Genomic DNA, 22,530 nt, shown 5'->3' with positions numbered 1-22,530 from the left:
CAAACTTTCTTTGTTCTTATTCTTTGATTTTTCTGCTTCGACACAAGCCTACTTATTCCAAATGTTTCATTCCCCTTTAAGCAACATGATAATAACGATAATGATAATGGTTAAAGTAATAATCATAAGAAATAAGCGAATAAGTGATTATGATGAATTTCAAGTAGGAAAAAAAAGAGGAGAACGAAGAAAGAAAAAAAAGAAGAGATATCTAGGTTGCATTACTCCACGATACCTCTTCATTCCATCAACGAGAAAGAAACATGATAAATGACCTCATCTTTCGGTCGCCTCTCCCCAATAAGAATACCCCAGTATGGCCCCTGGCCCCTAACATAAAGTTTAGCGATTCGTCGTAAGTCTGATTTCTACATATGATTGAATTGATTATAGTGTATGATCAATCGTACAAAATCAGTACAAAGATCGTTAAAATTTATGGAACAGGGTTCAGGTGTATGATCAAACTACACGGACGAGTATCAACATAATGTGCCAATTAGTATTCATGAACTGATATACTGGTTTAAAATAATGGCGGCAATAAAGTGAACGTACATGGGTAGAATTTAGTCTCTATAATTATGTGAATTATGTTCTAAACGCCATATACAAGTGCCTAACTTACCATGAAATGTTAAAAAATAAAGCATATACGTGTTGAATCAATTTATTTTCCAAGTTGAAGACAGTGTTCCATAATTCCAGAGTAATTCCTTATACCTGGGTGTGCAGCCAGTGTCTGCTTGTAAGCGCGTTATTGACCCAACTGGTCTATTTTCTTCGAGTTAGATTTTTCGAAATCACTCTGGTTCCTTGTAGATGTTTGAAACACCCTGCCTTTTAAAATAAAATTAGTCTGTGAAAAGTTCCTTGTCGATTATTGCCAGAAAAGTGGCATAATATAGCACTTGCAAACGGTCATAAAAGTACAAGTGATAATTCAGTGTGGTTTCTTTTTTAAGGGCTTTTGTTTGAAAGAACTCCTTACATGTTGAAAGGATTTGTGTGGCATTATTTCAAAATCGTAATAAAAAAAATGTAATTAAGACTGAATATGCCAGACTACGAATGGTTTCTTTTTTGTAAAAACTTTACAGTCGAACTGTCAAGGAACGTGCAGAAAAGACGAGTTCGGTGACAAAATAGAGACACTCTGTCAAAGAATAATATTGAGTGGTTGGTCCTATTGTCCAAATTGACCTTTCTCGACATTTTGCTTGGATATGAATTACACGCCACGCACTTTATTCAAAAGGAAAATATCATTTCTCAATGTCACATAGAATGGTTGATATCAGGGTCCTGTGTTACAAAGAGTTGCAATTGATCCGATCAACCACAACTATGGAAAGCCAAGAGTGCCAACATTCAAAATGCAAGTTCGTTCAAAATGTTTTCTAGATAATGTATGTATATTCATGCATTCACTGTTTTCTTGACAATTCAGTGTGTTCCCCTTTGTATACAAAAGTATATTGGCAAAATTTACTGTAGGAAAATTTATGACATTGTCGGATTTCCATATAGTTGAGTTTGATAAGATCAATCACAACTCTTTTTAAGACGGAACCAAGTGAATGCGCATGCGCAAACTACATCATAATTCTTTAGATGCTGGAGTGTTGTGGCCAAGTGCTTTCATAACAACCAAGGTTATATTTATATGTAACCCACACATGACATTACTATTTGAAAGTTTCTTTATGCCTTCATTTAACTAAATCAACTTGACCTATTTTTTGTTTTTTGGTGTCATGTACTCCATGATATATTTAGATTGAGGAAGTCATATTTTATGTGCACTCAGACCTTGAAATTATTACATTTTCTATCCGTAGGCCTGTTCTGTTTCGTAGGTTATTTGATGGTAACTATAGGGATTATTGGGACTAACCTTCAAAAATATAATAAGCAGAATTCCAATTACTACATATAATTGAAAATAATATACCACTTCTTCTTTTCTCTTCATCTCAATACAGCCAGATCTTACAGATCAATACTTAAAGATTAAACTAACGATTGCAACAACAAGATTTAGGTCAAAACAGTCAGAATTTAACAAAAATTGAGAACTGTACCAAAAGAGAATATAATCGATATATCTCAATTGGGGTTTTCCACATTTATCCTTACGAATGTTAAAATGTAACTATCTTCTAATCTTATTGAAATATTTTCCCATATTAATTCACACAGATTTTATCCTTTGATTAATTGATGTTTTTCTCCAAATGCTACCACTAAGTGAACCTGTGTCATTCAATTGTATATTGTTCATGTTCAAACTACAATCAATGCCTCAATAATTTACATTGAAAAAAAAAATCTTCAGAACTCAGAAATAGATCATTATAATACACGTCAAAGTGATCTTGTTCGTCAGCGTTTGGCGAGAAAAATGTCATTCCTTGACTTGCATTAAAGAATGGAACAGTTTACCTGTTGAATAAAAAAAAATAGTAAAACTCTTGTAATGTTTTTAATAAAGGTTATCCAAAACTTACTTTCTTGAAAGATTATGATTATTTTTTTTCACTATGTATTTTAGTACTTTAAAAAAATTTAAGTTCATGACCTATTCATTAATTTTAGTATGTGCATGTGCGGGTGGATGTGGGTGTGTGTATATGTATATTCAATTTATATATATTCAATTTTATTTTGTCTTTATGTAATTATTTTGACCTTACTTTGTTCTGTTGAAAATGAAATAAATAAAATTGAATTGAATATATACACACCCACATCCACCCACACATGCACATTATAATGTGTGTAAATTAAATAGTTTTCCATTCTAGTTTAGCATCTTAACCTGATTATATAAATTCCTTTTCTCTTTTTTTGTATTTTATAAATTTATATTTTATAATATTAATCATGTTAAATATTCCAGGGCCCCGCTCACAATTAAGCCTTGCTTTTAAAGGGGGTCCTAAAACCGATTCGTCTGTGCTATAATCTAATTGATACGTGTTGATGTACTCTATGTATATTTATTTTGATTATAATATGATGTTTGGTTTTGAAGAAATAAACTTGAACTTCACTCCTGAAAAGGTAGGCGTTTAGGGTTAAACTACAACGACCCCTGGAAAGAATATCAAGAAAATGCCGGTTCAAACTTACCAACGAAGAGATGAAAACGAAAAATCGACATTCTTGCCTTAGTCACATCAATGAGACCGTCTCAAAACCGATCGATGGTATGTCATTTGGAATAACGTAATAGCTTTGATCGGTCTGGAGGTCAGGTTTCGTAGTGTGACTGTACACTTGCTTCGTGAACAAAGCACAAGGCGCACACTCGTTAGAATTTATTCCTATTCATGGCTCATAATAATAAGAAACTATTTATTTACATTTATCACTCGGCCAATCATCCTATAAGAGACAAGTCAACCCTCTTTTATATTCAATTGAAAGAATCTCCACAAAAAACTGTACACAGAAGTAGTCTTTCAATGTACCTTATACGCTGAAGGAGGGGTGTCTGAAACACGGCGCCGTTTAAAAATGGTCAAACGGACACCGCAGTAAAATCGACTTAATTTTTTACCTTCTATTTAACACTGAACGTGTCAATATAAATAGTAGTATTAATGCATGTTATAATCAAACACAGCGTTCAATGTCGGTGTTTGAACAGGTCCAAGAAGAGAATTTGGTTCATTGTCATGATCGTGATAGGAGAGGGCAAAGGCTGCATAATATTGCACACATTTGACTGAAGAATATGAACGAGGGCTTTGGCTCATTTGGTCGCCCTTGAAATAGAGCCAACATGCCTCATGAACAAGATATCGCTAGAGCTAGAATATTTTTGTAACATTTAATTCTATTGTCCTTTGAAAATTTCATAGCGCTTTACATAGCTCATATCAGCGACAAAAAGTCACACAATACTAATAAATTCAACAGCTTTCTGAAAAAGAGCGTGAAGTGAGGGAGGCTGACCGGCTAGTTATAGAAGCATTTATATTCCACAACCACGCGCATACACCTAAAGAGTTGCAATTGATCTGATCAATCGCAACTATGAACGGCCAGCAATGTCAACATCTATTATGCGTGTTTGTTCAAAATATTTTCTAGCTATGATGTATATTCATGCATTCATTGTTTTCTTAAATAATTCACTGTGCTTCTCTCTGTTTACAAATGACAATTGTGCAAAGTTCCTGTAGAAAAATGTATGACACTGATGGATTTCCATAGAGTTACGATTGATTATATCAATTGTAACTCTTTGTAAGACAGGGCACTGACGCCCCTTACCCGTTACAATTAGGGTATCATCTGTCGTATTCATCTATCCATACATGGGTGGTATCTATTCAAGCGCAAGAAAGGGCCGGTAATTTCCTAATTTAATGGGCATGAATTGGGGGTAATAATATGGTATCCTCTCGGTTTTTTGTGTTCTATTTGCATGTTCTGTACTGAAGAAGTTTTCTTCCCGTATGTGGGGACTCTGGGGAGAGGTTACTGCGGTGGAGACTCATCTTCAAATTTTTTAGAATGGGCGTCGGGGGAGGGGTCGCTTTACATACGACCTGCTAGACAGTCGTCTGAATGGATCACTCTAAATGCATGGTGTTATCAACGTCTTAAGGTTACAAGGTTTGCCTTGTTTTAGTAAAGTAAAGCACCAGGATATCAAACTGCGAAACTTATTATGTTTTCCACTGTTTATGCTCAAATCTACTGGCATGACTGGATTCTCTGTTTACTTCTACAATTTAGGGTATAATTTTTTTTTATTTCCAGTAAACGTCACTATAGTTATTCATTTTCATATTTTTTTGTGCAAACAATAATAATGTCCATTACGTCATCTTATGGTCACGGTGTATTTTTGAGATGCTCAAATATACAATTGGGTATGAGAACACTTCCGATGGCGTCTGTGTCCGTTAGATATTTTGTCTGCCCCAGGCCCCCATCTATCTCTCCCTCTCCCTCTTTCTCCACTATTTTCCTTTTATTCCTCTATTGCAGCATAAAGTCCGTGTTTTAACATATATTTGTAACTTCCCGCATCCTTCACAAGAAGATTATTTGTCCACGCAATCGAAAGCTTACAATATCATTGTTTATCGATAAACACCTTACTTTGGGTTGAACAACAAAACAAGTTGCATTTAGATGTTGAAAAGTGAGATTTAAAACACAATAGTGGGATGTTACCAAAACATTGAAACTCTAAATTGTGGGTTATTACCATTTCTATTAACTGTGTATTTACGTAGTCTAGAGTTAAGCCCCATTCGAAGCCATTGGTGTATTGGTCTGGCTAGTTTTCCACTTGAGAACTCATAATGAAAGAGGATACACATAATTTGAAAACTCAAACCAAACGTAGAAGTAAATTCCAGGGGACTGCATTATTACTTTGCTTAGGAAAGCTTGTCTTTTGTGTAATATATTTTCCTTCTTATACGCCCACTCCCTCTCCCTCATATTTCGTCCTCTTTTATATTCTGGATGTCTTTACACACTATTTCTCAGAATACTTAAAGTTAACCAGATCGTTGCACTAGTGCCTTTTTTTTTATAAAACATTGTATTTTCTACAACGCTAAGCGTCTACGAAACAGTCTCCTTGCAATATCAGTCGAAACCTTTTTCTTAAAGGTGGAGTTCCACAAGGAACTATACATCAATTTTTTGACTACTAACGACATTGCACTCAAAACCTTTGGCAAGACTTATTTCAACATTTGCCACTCTCCACTCAGGGGTTAGTCTATGGGTTCCGGGTAAAAGAAAAAAATCTTGAATGCTTCAGTGCCCGATCATGGTAGCCTTGCTAGTATGCAGCGCTTAGAAACATTGTATTAAGTAAATTGCTGTTATTATTATCATCATCATCATTATTATCATTTTCATCATCATCGTTAATACTACTATCATCATCATCATCATGCACCACCATCACCACCACCGCCACCACCACCGGCATTATTATCAGTATTATTATCAGAGGTATCTGTGGAGGTAGAAGTAGTAGTAATAGTTTAGCACTATTAGTATTAGTATTAGTAGTAGTAGTATAGAAGTAGAATTAGTAGTAGCAGTAGTAGCGATAGTAGGAGTATTCGTAGTAGGTAGTAGTAGTAGTAGTAGTAGTATAGTAGTAGTAGTAGTAGTAGTAGTAGTAGTAGTAGTAGTAGCAGCAGCAGCAGCAGCAGCAGTAGTAGTAGTAGTAGTAGTAGAAGAAGCAGTAGTAGTAGTAGCAGTAGTAGCGATAGTAGGAGTATTCGTAGTATGGTAGTAGTAGTAGTAGTAGTGGCAGTAGTAGAAGTAATAGTAGTAGTAGTAGTAGTAGTAGTAGTAGTAGTAGTAGTAGTAGTAGTAGTAGTAGTAGTAGAAGTAGTAGTAGTAGAAGTAGTAGCAGTAGTAGTACTTAACAGTAGTAGTAGTAGTAGTAGTAGTAGTAGTAGTAGTAGTAGTAGTAGTAGTAGTAGTAGTAGTAGTAGTAGTAGTAGTAGTAGTAGTAGTAGTAGTAGTAGTAGTAGTAGTAGTTGTTGTTGTAGTAGTAGTAGTAGTAGTAGTAGTAGTAGTAGTAGTAGTAGTAGTAGTAGTAGTAGTAGTAGTAGTAGTAGTAGTAGTGGTTGTTGTAGTAGTAGTAGTAGTAGTAGTAGTTGTAGTAGTAGAAGAAGAAGTAGTAGTAATTTCCTTCAGATGTCTTTCCCTGTCTGCTAACGCCATTGAGGTACCCCATATATACTGTCACACTATTCTTAGCAGATATAGTTAAAATTGTGTAGTTTCCTTTCTATGAATAGGCCTATCAATGTCTTTATGTTGCAACCTTGAATTGTAATTAAGTGGATATTTTAAGACGCATATTATTTTCAAACAATTTGTTTGATTTTAGACATGACATGATAACTTAACCAGGAATCCTATTCACAATGTTTTGAAGAAAGGCCTCTCTGCAAAGTTAAGCGACCCCAAAGAAATGCTGTTTCCAAACAAATCATTCAACTTTCACATCTTCCTAGCTTATAACACTATGGACTTAAGTGTGCATTCTGGATCAGTCTGTATATTCACTGTCAAAATGGTTCTATTGCGAGCTATTTCACGAGTCGCTGATTAAAATAAATAAGTGAAAAATGCGAACCGGCTTTAGAAGGGCTTTTTAAACAACTTCAGGCGATTGAATGTGGATGAAGCTCGGTGGATTGGAACACTTGCTCAATCTGTCTGTTTGTGTAAATGACTGGAAATGACTTGAAAGAATCAGTTGTACAAATAGTGTAGATTGGGGAAATAAAAACACTTGTAGACAATATCCTTGACGAACATGTGGAATTTGCAGACATGCATTAACATTGTCATTAAGGAAAATTAAACTCATAAACTTGGTTGGTTGTGGTATTGCTGCAATAATATCGGTATTGTTTCCAAGGGATCTTTTAGAAATTCTTGCGGTTATATCTACCCAAGTCATTCATGTTAGAAATTCCATACAATGTATTCGTTTTGAAATATTACTTATTGTCGCTCTTCATTATTATAGCTAATATAGATAACACATAGCCCTGGAAATCATGTTAAGATATGGATATCAAGTGTACAGTTAACGGACAATGTGGGAATGTGGAAGCTCGGTATGAAAAAATAAATATCTATGAGGATTACCATTGTTTTGTGCTGATGATGACATTGCAAAATGATTTTGTACCACACATTACAATTATTTCAATTCAATTCAATTTTTTTTCAATCAATCAATCATAAAAATACAGGTATATATAAATTAGATAAAAACATGGGATTGGGAGCCCCTAGAAGTTTTCATTTAAAAAACTTGTGGGTGGGGCACCACCATGATACAGTGCATCATAACAATTACGCAACTTTAAACATTCACATACCTTCTTCCATTTTAAAGAATAGAATAAAAGGAAAGAGATTTTTCAAAAAAACGAAATGATTCATACAAATATTTGGGGGATAATGTAAGATGTATTATGGTTAAAAATGGTATGGTTTAACCGAGAATGCATTAAACATGATGATAGCACACATCTTCCCTCCCTCTCTTAATTATTCAAGACGAACTCACACATCCAAACCCACACGCGCATAATCAAGTACACCCACCTTTTAAAGGTCAAGTCTACCCCAGAAAATGTTGATTTGAATAAATAAAGAGAAAAAGGCATTATGATGAAAATTTCATCAAAATCGGATGTATAATAAGAAAGTTAGGACATTTTAAAATTTCGCTTACTTTCCACAAAACAGTCATATGCACAACTCAGTGACATGCAAATGACACAGTCGATGATGTCCCTCACTCACTATTTCTTTTGTTTTTTTTATTGTTTGAATTATACAATATTTCATTTTTTACAGAATTGACAATAAAGACCAACTTGATGTAACCATATAGTATTAAATAATGCTAATTCAGGAATTAATCGTTGTTTCGCAGGACAACAGGTGGAAAATTGGAATATTTCACATTTCATATAACAAAATACAAAATAAATAGTGAGTGAGTGATGTCATCAGTCTCCTCATTTGCATTCTGACAAGGATGTGAATATTACTGTTTTGTGTGAAATAAGCGAAACTTTAAAATGTCATAACTTTGTTATTTTACATCCGATTTTAATGAAACTTTCAGTGATATGCTTGTTGGATTTTTCTCTTTTCATTCGAATAAACTTTTTGTTGGGGTTGACTTGTCCTTTAATTAAGATTTTATTCCTTCCTCACACACAGAAATCCCCACCCTCGGGAACATAAACACACATTCACAGATCCAAAAATACACGCTTGCACATCGACTTGCACACACGTGCATACCGCGCACCCACTCACTCACTCCCTCACAAACTTTCTTTCTTGATTCTTTATTTTTATTTCCCATCCTCTAACACTCACCAAACAGCCCTGTTGAAGACTAATCGAAATATGAACCACCATCATATAAATGATATAAGATTCAGTCTTCACCATGCAGCGCAAGTTACTAGATTACTAAGATACATCAGATAAAAATATTTATTTGAATATATAAGATATGAAATTATAGGTATTGTACCATAAAAAAAGCAATCATTCTACAGCTATAGTGGACGATTGTATATTTTAATTACTCAGATTTCACCTTGGCAATATACGAGCAGTGAAAAGTTCATACAATTAGAATTACCAAGGAAATATCACCTCTATCTCCTTGGAATTACAAAATTTTCCAAATTAGATAGGAACATTTCGAAGGGGTCCAAAGAATATACCCACCCCCTCAATTGCCTATCAAACCAGAACCAGAATTATGATTTGTAAAATGTTCGACTGTTTTCTTGTCTACTACCCCCCCCCCCACCACCAGCCTCACTACACACACTTCTCCCCCCCCCCCTTATTTGCCTTGGCATATACCGGTCCGTGTTGCAATAAGGTTACTTAACTTTTTTTTCATTCAGTGGTAACTTACATTAAATTCTTGATTCTGATTGGCTATTGAGTATTGTTACCATGGTAGTTACCACAATAGTTTCTTTTTCCTGTATCACCACTGCTTAGCGTGCCAGACATACTTTTTTGTATGTACATTATGGGGTACAAGTTGGCAAATTCAGCATGGTAAGAATTATATTAAAAATGAAAATGCAACAAGAAAAACAAAATGTTGAAATTTCTCCACTTTCTACCGTTTAGAGGGTGTCAAACTCCTGGGCACGCTGGCACCATATCACAAGTTCAGGGATACAGCAGCAATGGCTTGGGAAAACATTTGCTATTGTTAGACAGCTTGTAGCTCTCCCAACAAAAATGGAACAAACTCGTGAAACCAGACAGGAGCGAACAGGATTGTTGGTGTTTCTTGACCTCCGTCTTCCATCTTCTCTTGTCGAGAAGAACCTGACAATAGGAGAAGGTGTCAGAAACTCATACCTCAGGTATGACTAAAATACAAAGGAAGGTGTTCCGACCGTTCCGACGAAGACTAAACTGAAGTGTGAAACATGAAGAAAGCTCTTCAAAATCTTGATCTTACACAGATTCAAGGGGCGAAATGCGTGCATAATCAGTTTAGCTCGCGGTCAATGCGCTTTCAGTTCTCACATTGATGTTTAGTCTGGGTATTTAAGCTTTGATTTAAGCCTTAATATTGAACAAGTTGAAGTTGACACCTTTTCAAATATTGGCTTTACCGGTATATGATGTAACAATTGAGGAGTGTGAGCGAATTGAAGTGATGCTCATAATCCGATATGACGTTCAATGATATCTTTGGTCCTCGATCAACGATGCCATAACTGCAGTGTCCTCATATTATGCAATTGACTTTGGTTCATGCATAGGACTTTACCAAATGAAGTATCGAAATAAGATACATAAATGTTTTAGGGCCAAGAGCACATGTCGGATGTAATGAACTTGAAAAGGCAGGATAACTTCATATAGATCAAAGATCTAAACAATTAATATTACACTACGTGTATAAGATATTATATTGGGATACATTAGATCATTACATAGCAAATAATTTCACCCTTGTATCAAATATTCATAGGTACGATACTCGAAATAGTAATTTTAATTTTGTATTACCAAAACGTGAGGGACATAGGGAACACTTTTTATTTCAATGGCATCCAATTTGTGAATGCTCTTCCTAATCAAGTCAAAGCAGTTAAAATTTTTCCTCAATCTAAGATTGCATTAAAGAAGCACCTAAAACTGGAATCTACTCGAGAACAGTATCAGTAAAAATCACACATTTTGTACAGTTGGTTTTTAGTATTGTAGATAATGTAGGGTATTATAATTCTTGTTTTATATTAGGTAGATTATTGTTTGCTTCAGGTATATTTGCAAATTATTGGACTGATTGATATTTTTTAACCATTTTCAAGTATTTGTCGTCCACAGGGTTCCTTTATTGACATCACTATAATATATATTTTTCAACAATACATAATTGAATGATTAACACAGTATATGACACACAAGTTGAATATGTACAATACAATATTCCATGAATCAACCAATCCTTGATATAAATGACAACGGAACTGTGAGCAATAAAACGTGCACGCCCAATCAAAGTTTAAATTACCTACATACACAGATAAACTTGGATTGCACATCACGCTCCGTTCCCAGAATCAAATCATGACATGAAAACTTCCAAGATGGGAGAATTTGATTCGTGTCTTTTTGTATTCTTTGGGGTTTTTTTCTGTCCCTTTTCCTTCATTGTATTTACTACAATGATATGATATTCTGGTTTTTCTTTTTTATTAATATTGTTGTCTTTTTACTATGTTTTGGCGATCCAGCCTTACAGGTTTCTGATAACCTTCATGGAAAGCCACGCAATGTTATCGAAGGAAACCTTCGATAACAAGCTTTGCTTTCCAGAAGGTTCCTATTTCATTTCAAAATGTTATATTATATATTGCTTTACTTTGTAACTTTATTAAAATTTTGGAATGAATAAATTCGTTATCAATCAATCAATCAATGTATTTTATTATCTAATCACATTATTTGATGTTTCTTTGTATTTTTATCCTATTTTGCGAAATAAAGATTGAATTGAATTTTGTAGCGTCTGTGCATGCGCAGAAGGAGTATTCCAGTGAATGGGTTTTCCGTATCCTATAATATTCATTATTGGGAATGTTTTCTCGCTGTTTCCTTAAGTCTCTGATATTTTGGGCGAAGGTGTGGAAATGCTAACAGGGCCAAACCTGACCGTACCCATTAATAAGCTATTTGGGCAATTCAACTTTGGTAACAAAACGATTTGTGAAGAAAAAAATAGATGATGAAAGTTTGGGAAGTTTGTTGTCTTAACTGTATCTCAAACTTGACACTTAAGTTTATTGATATACTATTAGGCTGGGACAAAGCTTCCATTAGTCTTACCGACCTATACTCAGTTATGAGAAACCATAAAAATCTTATTATCTTTTTGCTCGGTTAAAAATAATAATTTAAAAAATGTTAGAATTTCTATTAGGGTTGGATTCCTCTTTTAACAATCAAAGATTTACAAGTATTTTTAATTTCCTTATTTTCAAAGTTCTTAAGACCTCCCCCCCCCTTCTCCTTCCCTACCATACACTTTTTTTCAACATGTTTTTATTAGGATTTCATTCAAATGAATTACATAAACTGCAGATAAATAAAAAAAAATACAAATCTTCATTTCATATCAACAAGGATATGCAAAAAAGTACATATATATTTACCAAGAACTGAAGCAAATAAGGACGGAATGAAACTCCATAAAATTATACTTTTATATCTGAAAAAAGAAAGTCCCCAACCCTCTATGTATTTTGATAATAATTAATATTAAATGGCTATATAAATGATTTGCAGGAAAACAGAAATCAACCTAAAAGTATTATCATTGCATCCCATTTCAAATCAAGCTTCAACATAGCTTTACATACACACACACACACACACACACTCTCTCTCTCCCCCCCCCCCTCTCTCTCTCCCCCTCTCCATTTCTCCATCATTATCTCTGATATTTTGTTAATCTGATAAATTACGATAAAATTGTATTTTATTCGATGCCATACAAATAATCAAGCGTGACAAAAGTGACATACTAATCGTGACACAAACGTAATGACATTGATCATTTCCCGCATCGGTTTACAAGTTTATAGAACATTACAGATTTATAGTCATAAATCAGAGGTATAATATGGACATTTTAACAAATCGAGAGTTCAATTTTGAAATGTTGATAAACGATAGAGTGTGAAGAAGAAACAGAGAATTCACAATTTAGGCTTACCAATCCCCTACATATATAGGCCTACAGACTTTTACTGTAAGACCGCCATTTGCGTGAACAAAAAATTGTATCAATTTTTAGGTTTCTTTTACATGTGTTTTGAAAGCATCTGATCACTGTCCACATTGTGCAATTTGTAGTCAAAATCAACAAGATAATCAATCAAGAGTTAGTATAATAATGTAGATGTCTATATGATAATAATGATTATGATGATAACAATTATAATACTGTTGATCTTGATCATTATAAAAGTAGTAGTAGTAGTAGTAGTAGTAGTAGTAGTAGTTGTTGTTGTTGTTACACGAGAAGCCTGGCTTACCATTTCTTATTCATTCTCGGATGTGTCAGATTTGTAGTGTAGTGTAGTGTACTACTGCTATTACTACTACTACTACTACTACTACTCCTTCTACTACTACTATTACTACTACTACTACTACTACTACTACTACTATTACTACTACTACTAGTACTACTACTAACTACTACTTCGATTACTAACTACTACTTCTACTACTACTACTACTACTACTACTACTACTACTACTACTACTACTACATGTACTACTACTACTACTACGCCTCAACGCGAATTTGTTGTTAAAGTTGTAGGTGCTGTTTCTAACACAATGTTGGTAAACAATTTCTATTTAAAGTAAGATAATGATGTTTCAAGAGCTATAAGCTTGCCAGTGCAAACATTATTTACAACAACAGCATAGAAATGGTGAATGGAAATCAGTTTAAAATATCGGAAGAAAGTACCTCGAATAGTTGCAATGATGTAAGCATTGGATAATAATTGCAACAGAGCAGCGCAAAAGGTTATACATGTAGAGTGAAACGATTGATATATTCAATGTAATCACAAGTACGTATAATGGTGAACATGCTTTACGATACAGTCAGCAAGTGAATTATCACAATAATGTTATCGAAATCATGCAGTATTCACCTGTTAAATATTTTTCTCATTCAAAACCATTCGATCGTGCACAAATCAAACACAGAAATGACACAACTATCGGCCTAGCTCTCACTAATCATTTTCGCATCGGGACTAAAGTAAACATTCAACGGGAATATTATTTGATATGAATTGTTATATCATTTAAATACGAGTAATATTGTTCTTTTGGGGGACCGCCCATATTTTTTTTCTTTACTCAGGTCAAGCCATCATGGATAGGGTTATGATAGTGAATAATTACCAACAGTATTGTAGCGTGATCAAATGGGAAAGTGAATAGACTATCGTTTTTAATAACAAGGTTCGGTTTTAAAATCCATTACAACGTTCATCCTCCTTCATAGTAGTAGTAGTAGTAGTAGTAGTAGTAGTAGTAGTAGTAGTAGTAGTAGTAGTAGTAGTAGTAGTAGTAGTAGTAGTAGTAGTAGTAGTAGTAGTAGTAGCAGTAGTAGTAGTAGTATAGTAGTAGTAGTAGTAGTAGTAGTAGTAGTAGTAGTAGTAGTAGTAGTAGTATATCAGCACCAGCAGTAGTAGTATATGTTACTTGACTCATGATTTCAGGATAGCATTTGAATAAAACGAGGACATGGTGAATGGAAAAAAAATACTGCCCCTCCCCGCATTCCTCTTGATCTACACCCATTTTTATTGTTGTTAAATACGACCTCGTTTCTTTGTGTTCTGCTAAAAAACTACTTTTCCTTCTCTCACATGACCATGAAAGTCACTCTGAAAAACTAATATGGTATGGAAGCTCACAGCTAGGACGAAAAGGGATGGTCAACGAAGTAAGCCAATGGTCCACGAGGCCGAATGTTACGTACGTACGTTTGTCAGTCTAATATACATAATACAAATTTTCCACTTAGATTAATCTTCAACGCAAACTGAAATACATTCCAGAAATCACCGTATTCTTAATAACCACTGCGTAAAAGTCAACTATATACATTCGGGGTATTGTTTTGGAACCAAAAGAAAGGTTTATAAGATTAGGAAAAGCAGTAAGCAGGAAATAACTTTGATACAGACAAACGTAATCCTCGGCCTCGTGGACACTAGGACTAATGGGAAGACTTTGCCTTAAAGGGATGGTCCAGGCTGAAAGTATTTACAGCTTAATAAATATAGTAGAATTCACTGAGCAAAATGCAGAAAATTTCATCAAAATCGGATAACAAATGACAAAGTTATTGAATTTTAAAGTTTAGCAATATTTTTTTAAAACAGTCATCATGAATATTCATTAGGTGGGCTGATGATGTCACATCCCCACTTGTTCTTTTGTATTTTATTATATGAAGCTAGGTTTATTCAATTTTTTTCCTCGAAGAACTAGAAAAAATGGATTGACAACTGATTTAGTGCATTAGATATTTATTGCTGCAACTTATTTCATTACAAGGGAGACATATTATTCATACAAGTATGAAATAATGAAAAAATATGATTTTATGTAATAACATAAGAAAAACGAAAAGTGGGGATGTGACATCATCAGCCCACCTAATAAATATTCATGACGACTGTTTTCACAAAATACTGCTAAACTGTAAACTTCAATAACTTTATTATTTATTATCCGATTTTGATGAAAAATTCTCGGCACTTTGCTCAGTGAATTCTACTCTATTTATTAAGATATGAATATCTTCAGACCATCCCTTTAATAGTACTACAAAATTAAATTGAGAGAAGAATAGCACCCGTGTAAATAGTGTCTTCTAATCGTCAATAGTGTCAGTCAATAAAGAGAGGAAAAAAAATCAGAGGATATTTACTGTAATAGTCACTTGTGACAAATCCGCATACAACTTACAAACCATGGGAATATGGCACAATAATTATTTGAGGGATTTAAACAAGCATAATGAGAGATTGAATGAGGATGCGTTCAGGTGTGGCAACGGGACAATTCATATTTACAGACTGCGATCTTTGCCACCAAAAGAGGTCAGATTCCATCAAGATCCTATATTACTTCTGGAAAGCCACAGTGTGGATCAACACACCATGTTTCAAGCATATATAGTTTGCCTCTGCATTTTACTCATTACATATATATATATATATATATATATATATATATATATATATATATATATATATATATATATATATATATATATATATATATATAAGAATAAAAATGAAGGTCCTGCGTCGGTTGTGGTAGTATAAAGCAAAATACAATGTGAATAAAAACAACCGTAGATAGAAAAGTTGATCAAATTTTCGCCCATAGGGCTTCATATATATATATTATTGTATTTATGTCTTTCTCCAGTAACTACATATAAGATTGGTCACTTGTACTTTATGTTTTATTATGATTATGTCTTAAGCGTTGTAAATCTGTTTTGTATATTATTCCAATAAATGCAGAAAATCCTGCAAAAAAAACGAGAACAAAAAAACACAAGTGTGGAATCTTACTGTTAAAATGCTGAAAATGCTGTATACACCCGCTGTGTATATGTGTTCAGAGTATAGAGTTGTCTTCACATTGTTCTGTAAATTAATTTCAAATGATATAGCCTTATAAAATATCTGCTTAAAGATCTCTGTTTTCTTCTAAAAAATATCATCCAACCCTTTATTATGTGTGTATTTGAGTTTTGTCAGACGTGTATCAATCAGATATGATTATTTACGTCTGGGACCGACCTTTAACGTCACCATCCGAAAGACGTTACCAGGGCTCGAACCTCGAACCTCTGCATCAATGCGAAACTTCCCCACGCCACAACGCCCAGTTGTGGCGTATGCAATACATACCCACACATGTAAAATACATGCATGTAGAAATATCAGATTAATCCATGCAATGGAGAATTTTTCCCCCTTAATCTTTTGTCAAATATCAACAATACATCACAATAGCATTCAATTTTCCCCCGAGGGAAGACCTTTTTTAGTGTTAATCATGTCGGCAAGGTCATAACAGTTATAGTATGCTAAAGTTGTACAAGGTTTCAGCATTTAAATACATTGTATAAATGTCAGCGCATGAAAAAGGAACTAAATATCAACATGTTACTCCCTATGTTATGAAGGTGCACGTGAAATACTTGCATTCTCTTATTCACGCGTGAGGTTATACAAATGTAGGATTTAAATGAAAGCTTTTTATTTCTGTTGTACATGGAATAATCATTTGAATAATGTAATATGACAATACCTTTGCGAAACATGTCGACCTACATGTATATATTCACTGGGCTTTTTTCTCATTCAATTTTAGTAGATCTGTTTTGTTTGTTCTATGATTTGCCAATAAAAGCTAATAATGATATTGATGATATATTGATAAAAGAATGTTATTAGTAATAGTAGAAGTAAAACGAATGATAGATTATAATGATGATGATGATAATAAAACTACTACTACTACTACTAAATAATAATAATGATAATAATGATAATAATAAGAATGATAATAATAATAGTAGTAATAATAATAATAATATTCATGGTGATGATGATGACGATGTTGACGATGATGATTATGATAATGATATCAAAAGTAATGATAGTAATTATATAATGGTATATATATGATAAAAATGTATCATTATGTTTCCTGTCATACTTCTGGCTTTAAACCCTTAGCGTTAATTACCATAGCAGGACACGTGATTTGACAATTTCTGTACGTATAGTAAAAATGCCTGTACGTATTGAGTATACGTATAGCAATACGAATTGTGGCAGCGATGGCTTTCTATAGTATGCCCCCATACTCTTACGTAAGCAGTTCAAGAAGCGTACATGGGCTTCCGTTTTCATTCTTTGCGAAAATATTTGTGTTCACATTCGTCAGGTGTGCGCAGTGGGGGATCCATGGTGTACATCCAGCCCGTCCCCCCCCACCCCTTTGAGAGCCGAAATAAAAAAAAATAATGTAAATATGCAGTTCTTACACAAGTGTGCCCCCCCCATTGATTGTCACAGCATATATTTCTTGATGCCAATATGTCGTTCACACACACATGAGGACCTTTCGGGGGGGGGGCTTGTCAAGTTTTCCTTGGGAATATGTGCCGCCCCCCTTTTCGAAAATTCTTGTTCCTCCCCTGGGTGTGCGTATCACATTGCTATGATATGTTGATATGAAGAACAAGACATGCAAAATGAAATGAGATCCAGAATAAAGTTAAAGTCACTGGCAAAAACAAGTTGTTATATAAGAATAGTAATTTAGCGCATAAAATAGAGTGAATTTAATGTCAATAACACAATTTATGATAACTTTGAATTACTCATAATCGTTACTTACCTTATATTTTTAGTGTAATTCTTGAGGAGACTGATGGGGAACGACTGTCCCTCCAAAGTGATATTGCAATTTGATTTCAAGTTTTTAAAGGGATTAGATTAGCTTATCCGATCTCACGCCAAACACGCCCATGCTGGAGATGAGATCCGACGTCTTAATATCCGTCAATTTCTTCAGACTTCTGAAAAATCACTCAAATTTATCATAAACAACTAGAAGGGATTAAGAATCCGTCAAAAAGCTCACCGCTGTGTTTTGCAGCACCAAATCCTAGTAATTGTTACGGAGGCGGTGTTCCTGGCAAGATAGGTGAAATCAATTTGTTAACAGGTCTGCGACCTATTCCAAAAGGTGTTTTACAAATGAGGTAAAAAGAACTGTGTTAATCCAGAAATGGGCCGTCACATTTCATAAGCTGTAACAGTTCCCTGGCCCGGACCAATTGGTAATCGAAACCATTGACGAGACGTCACTAGACACTCCTTCCAAACCCTACTTTTGGTCCCTACTTCTATCAGCTGTTAAGAAATACTCAACGCACACAGCAAGTCCAACCTGTTTCACCGCTTTTATTATGGGGAAACTTAACTTTTTTTATTGTTATCCTCAAACTTTTTCCTTCAGTGGAGCGAGACGGCTGGCTAACAATTCAGTGTTTGCATGCATTGGGATATGAATACAAGCATTGCTTAGCTTGATGTGTGTATACCGAATGCTGGTAAAAAGTGGGTAGGAGCTAAGAGAGAGAGAGAGAAATGATGAAAGGAGAGAAAAATGGAGCTGTCGCCAAACAATGCCCAACCCACTCATTTTTAATCGAGCACAAAAGAAAATTGTTTGACGACACTTTATTTTCATATTGCCTTAGCTTCTTGCATTTTTGTTTAGTATTCTCTCTCTCTCTCTCACACACACTCTTACCCTACCACTCCTTGACGCTTTTTTCTCTCTGCATAGCATAGGTCTATGTATAATTATGATTACTAATTACATTCGTTATTTCCCATTAAAATACACACAAATGCGGAACAGACAAAACAAGGATGACGTATAAAAATGCTTCATGATTCTCCTTTAAACAATAAAAGACTTCAGATGTTTAGGACAAGCGTTTCGTGAAATTGATGTTTTAATGTTTATTTTAAAGATGAACATGATGGTGATTTCCATTATAAATCTGAACATTATCATTATAATAACATTATATTATGGGTAAAATATGACTTTATTATCATTATATCATCATAATCATTATTGTTAATACTTTATCATAATCATTAAATCACTATCTGTTAAACTTATGATAAATAAAAATAAAATTGAAGTCTGCTTTGAGTTTGTCTCCGGATCTATTCTACCTTCAGCTAGTGCATCAGAATTTCTTGAAGTTAGATTTTCATCGTCGTCAATGACCGAATCTACAGCGTAGGCCTATATATTTTCCAGCCCCCCAAATACTTATACATTTTCTAGAATATAAGTGACGATGTTTTATTTTTGCTAGTAATGCTCAAATTGAAAGAGTCCTCCTGTTATTACGTCATAGAACTGATAAATGTTGTATCATTAATGGCCATCTCTCTACAAAAAGAAAAAGAGAGAATCTGTACTTATCCTCAATCGAAATTTAATTTCGCGTGCTTGTAACTTCTATTCAAACTTAATCTATATTTGGGTTAACTTTCCACTTCAGACTTCTTCAGAAGAGATGGACGATTTTAGAAAAGGGACGGACACCTCCCCCTAGAGCTGACGTGTTATGTTTATTAAGTCAGAGAGTCATCGGTGTTAAAGAAAACACTTGACGTCAACTTGGTAGACAATACATCCAATGGAAGCATCTTTTCATTTCTAATTGGGCGTAGGGTCCAATAACATTTGTCCGACACCTTAACATAATGGGATCGATTAACCCTCCAAATGCCAATGCTCAATTTCCCAGTTGCTTAATTAATGAAGGGTTCGTAGCGGGAAGAGTGTGAGTTAAAGAAAGAGTACAGGATCTTGGAATGGGGGAGAAAACGAAAGATGTTAGAGGGTTGACAAATGGTCCCGTGCATTTGGTCCAAAACGAATAATAAAAAGACACCAACTGACATGAATATTAAATCATTGTTCAATCATAAAGGGGTTTGCTAGAAATGTAGTGATTTCTTTTCAAACGCATCTGGCCAGTAAAAATGGCTGATTATTCTGCTTATGCTAGATAATAATGATGTACAATGTTGCATTACAAAAATAGGGTTAACGGTTCTAAACTCTTGGGTTTAAAGGATACTCCACAAATGTATCTATTTTTAGAGATGGGGCGTGATTCATTCCATACTTGTAAAGAAAAGAAAGAAAGAATGTAAGTAAGAAAGTAAGAAAGAAACAAAAAGAAAATAATGAAATAAAGAAAGAATGAAACGCATGAAAGAAAGAAAGAAAGAAATGAAGAAAGAAAGAAAGAAAGAAAGAAAGAAAAAGAATGAATGAATGATATTAAGAAAGAAAGAGACAAAGAAGAAAAAAGGAACTAGATAAATAAAGAAAGAGAGAAATAAATAAATAAATAAATAAAGAAAGAAAGAAAATGAAATTAAGAAAGTATGAAGTAAGTAAAAGTATATGAATAGACCTATTTACAGTTTTACGCGACATGGGAATTCAGTAAAGAATGTTATGCAGAATTAGGTTTACTTGATTGCGTTGGTATAGTAGAGGAAGAGGGCGATATTGCCCTTTATTGATTCCAGTACAATGGTCTCAGTAGCAGCACAGAAAAGTATGTATATGTAGATTGGTCGGTAAGAAGAGAACTACGGTAAGTAAAGAAAGAAATAGTTTAAGCCGGTAAGAAAAAAAAGTAAAGGTGGTAAGGAGAAAAGAAAGGAAGTAAGTAAGAAGTTAAAGGTAAGCAAATAAATCAGTAAGTAGTGCATATTTAATTGGTAGGTAAGTAGGTTTGAATAGATAAGAAGCGAACTAAGAAAGAAAGACAGAATTAAATCAATTAAATAAGTTAAAAAAGTACAGAGATAAGGAGAAAAGCTAGATATGTAAGGAGGTAAAGGTGAATAAGTATGTAAGTAAGTAAGATGGTTGGTATGTAAGAAACGGTTACACTTCGTAATTCCGAAGGTTCGTAATTCCGAAACACGTAAATTGCCTATACCTCGATGTTCGTTAATCCGAAAACGTAAAAGGGTTTGTTAATCCGAACATTTGTGACGTTATTCCGAAGGTTCGTTATTCCCAAGGTTTGATAATCCGAAAACAAAATAAGGTTCGATGTTCCGAAGGTTCGTTAGTCCGAAAACGAAATAAGGTTCGTTAATCATTACTTTTTCGGAATAACGAACCTCATTTCGTTTTCGGACTAACGAACCTTCGGAATTACGAACCTCACTTTGTTTTCGGACTAACGAACCTTCGGAAATACGAACCTTCGGAATAACGAACCTTCGGAATAACGAAGCTTCGGAATTATGAATGTATGCGTAAGAGACGATATAAGAAAGAGGGAAATTAACTAAGGAGGTAAGAAAATGTAAGGGTAATAGAAAAAAAGGGAGTAAGGAGGTAAGTAAAAAAACAACAGGTAAGTTGGTTGGTAAGAAGCGAAGTAAGAAATAAATTAAGGATATGAGGAAACAAAGAAAGTAAGGATATAAAGAAACAAAGAAACGAATGAGGTAAGTAAGTAGGTAAAGATAAATAAAGAAATAAATAAGTAACTTGTAGAAAAGGAGAATACACCGAAGTAAAATAGAAAATAAGATAAAAAGTTACCGAGCTTGTCACATCCTATTTTTCTCCTAATTCTCCCCTTCTCTCCCTCTCCTTTCCATATCTCGAATCATCCATTATGCCTTCTCTACTCAACGTTTCATTTCCCCCGTCAATATTCCATTTTCCTTTCTACCAAGTCTCCATCTCAACATCCCACTCACTTTCTTTCCCTCATCACATTGTAATTTAACGTAACAATATTGAAGTATGGTATTATCATATTGGCAATATTGCATGTTTAAAAAAAAAATCAATGAAAGTAAATGCTGGTAATAATTTTTGGCACAAGAGCGCCCTCACAATAAATTTTGCCAAGGTGAGAAAAAAGGTAAACTCTACCACGTTTACCAGTTATTATGTCAGCGTCGATTGCACATGACTGAGTTCAGGGTCTCGTGTCGTTTTCCCCAACAGAACAAAAGATAAAGGGAAGCGCTTCAAACACTTCACACAATAAGTCAAACACCTACGCATTTTTGTCGGAGTATGAAATCACTCATAAAAATTGTACATTCATTGTCGTTGCACAAATTAAGTTCTACCACTGTTATATGAACATGAACAACATTTGACAACTCTTGTCAAGTCTGTTGATAAGCCTGAAATGCCATTTATTTCAACTATGTAAGATAGAACGATCGCCTCAATATATTTCATAACAATATAATTTCTAAAAATAATATATGCATAGTATTATGTTAA

At 34.2% G+C, this 22,530-nt stretch overlaps 1 protein-coding gene across 1 annotated transcript in view; it reads right to left on the bottom strand.

Annotated features, from left to right (window-relative positions):
- LOC121432164 overlaps positions 1–18,753 on the bottom strand; it is a 59,983-nt gene extending 41,230 nt beyond the window's left edge. The window contains exon 1 of the mRNA XM_041630019.1: positions 18,301–18,753. The gene's annotated coding sequence lies outside the window, so the exon portion shown is untranslated. The remainder of the gene's footprint in view (positions 1–18,300) is intronic.
- Between the last annotated feature and the right edge of the window lie 3,777 nt (positions 18,754–22,530).

Source organism: Lytechinus variegatus, chromosome 18 (assembly GCF_018143015.1).
Source record: "Lytechinus variegatus isolate NC3 chromosome 18, Lvar_3.0, whole genome shotgun sequence".
NCBI lineage: Eukaryota > Metazoa > Echinodermata > Echinoidea > Temnopleuroida > Toxopneustidae > Lytechinus > Lytechinus variegatus.
This window is presented reverse-complemented; position numbering and strand designations above follow the sequence as displayed.